Below are 2,718 nucleotides of genomic sequence, written 5' to 3'. Positions count from 1 at the left end.
CTAATAAAGTTAATATGAAAAAGCAATTTTATATCTTAGAAAACCCTATAATTTAGAAGTTGTTAATAACACAATGTTAAATAACCCATTGGTCCAAAAAAAATCACAATAAAAGTTAAGAAATATTTAGAATAAAATGTGAAAGAAAATACCACATATAAACTAAAATTCAAAACATGTTCAATAACAAATGGTGGCAAAGATGTGGCATAACAGAAACTTTCCTGGTACAGCCATTTTGGAAGACAGTTGAGCAGTCTGTTACAAAACTGATCATAGTCTTTCCACACAATCCAACAATTGCCCTCTTCAGCATTTGCCCAAATGAGTTGAAACCTTACGTTCCCACAAAAACCTGCACATGAATGCTTGTAGCATCTTTACTCATGATTGCTAAAAGTTGGAAGCAACCAAGATGTCCTTCAAGAGATGAATGGTTAGACAAGCTAAAGTAAATCCATACAAAGGAATATTACTCAGTATTAAAGGAAATGAGCTATCAAGTCACAAAAAGATATAGAGGAAGCTTAAGTGAATATTGGTAAGTGAGTGAAGCCAGTTTGAGAAGGCTACATACTGTATGATTCAAATTATATGAATTTATGGGAAAGGTGAAAATATGGAGACAGTAAAAAGCTTTGTGGTTGTCAGGGTTTGGGAGTTAGAGGGAGTGCAAGAGGACAAATTAACGGAGCACAAGATATTTTTGGGGCAATGAAAGTATGTATTCTCTACGGCACTAAAATGATGAATACATGTCATTCATTTGTCGAAACACACAGCATGTACAACACCAAGCGAGAAGAGTGAACAGTAATGTAAACAATGGCCTTGGGGTGATAATGACGTGTCAGTGCAGGTTCATCAGTTGTAACAAACGTACCTGTATGGTGGGGGTGTAGATGCTGGAGGAGGCTGCGTATGTTTGCGTGTGCTGCGGGTTGAGAGGGATGTGTGGAAGCTGTACTTCACACTGAGTTTTGTTGTGTACTTCACACTCGATTTAAAAATAAATTCTATTTTTTCGAAGAGTAAAGATGGTACCTAAAGGATGTGGTTCAGCACATACTATCCCTAAGACGAATCATGTTTCTCTTTTGCTGTTGTTGACATATTTATTTTTGAAAACAAGCTTATTGAGGCATAACTGACATAAAATAAACTGCACATCTGTGAAGCATTTAATTGATATGTTTTGATTTGTGTGTTTACCCATGAAACCGTCACCACGTAGAAGACAGTGAGCATTTCTGCTCCCTAAGAGCATCCTTATTCCCGTTTCTAATGCCTTCTATCCTATGTCCCCTCCTAGCAACCACTGATGTGCTTTCTGTCAGGGAGTTCCGTTTGCATTTTCTACATTTTTATATAAGTGATGTCACCCAGCATGCACTCTTTTTGAGGGTTTTGTTTGTTTGTTTGTTTGTTTGTTTGTTTTGCCTGTCTCCTTTCACTTGGAATAATTATTTTGGATTCATCCTTGTGTGTGTGTTAATAGTTCATACTTTTCTATTCCTGAGTAGCATTTCATTGCATGGATATACCAAGATTTGTTTATCCATTCATCTGTTGAAAGCATCTGGAGTCACTTACAACTTTTGGTTACTACAAATAAAGCTGCTGTGAACATTTATGTGCAGATTTGTAGAGGAATGTATTTCATTTTCTCTTAAACAAAATACTCAGAATGAACTGGTAGAATCACATGGTAAGGGACTGTTTACATTGTAAAGAAACTGCCAAGATGGAAAGAGAACTGACCCTGGGTGGTGAACACACAATGTGATTTATAGATGATGTAATACAGAATTGTACACCTGAAATCTATGTAACTTTACTAAGAATTGTCACTCCAATAAACTTTAATTGAAAAAAAAAAAGAAACTACCAAATTGTTCTCAATAGTGATTGTACATTTTATACCCCCACCAGCTGTGTATGAGACTTTCAGTCCCTCCACAGCCTCGTCAAGCTTGGTATGATCAGTCTTCTTAATTTTACTCTAATAGGTGGTAATAGTGTCTCATTGTGGTTTTAATTTGCATTTTGTTACTGTCTAAGGAGGTAGAGAATCTTTACGTGGGCTTACTAGCCATCTCCACATCTTCTTTGCTGAAAGATTTATTAGTAATGAATGTTGGATATATCAAATGTTCCTTTGCTACATTCATTGAGATGATCATATGGTTTTCATTTTTAGTTTGTTAATGTGGTAAATTACATTGCTTGGTGTTTGAATATTAAAATGTCCTTCATTATGGGATAGATACATTTAGCAGTAATGTATTATACTTGCAATATGTCTGTTGAATTCAATTTGCTAAAATTTTATTTAAATTTTTGCAACAATGTTCTTGAAGGATAAGAATTGGTAGTTTTATTTTGTATATTTTTAATATGTTTGTCTTGTTTTGGTATCAGTGTCATGTTGGTTTTATAAAATGATTTGAGATATCCTCCTCATCATCAATTCTTTGGATTGGCACAGAAAGGTTAATAACTATTCCATGGGTGATTTGGAATAGAGGAAAATGAATTAATATGGAATAAATAAAGAAAGATCATGTTAGAAAAGTTTAATATAAAGAATACATCGTTCACTGACATTACGCCGCTGACAAGATGCAGCATGATTCACATTCACTGTCTCTGGTCTTCACTCGACCCTGAGGTGGGAATTCCTGTCCTTGTTTTACAGGTGCGGAGCCCAAGAGCTTG

The sequence above is a fragment of the Rhinolophus hipposideros genome (genome assembly GCF_964194185.1).
Source record: "Rhinolophus hipposideros genome assembly, chromosome: 23".
NCBI lineage: Eukaryota > Metazoa > Chordata > Mammalia > Chiroptera > Rhinolophidae > Rhinolophus > Rhinolophus hipposideros.
Note: the sequence above shows the minus strand (reverse complement) of the source record.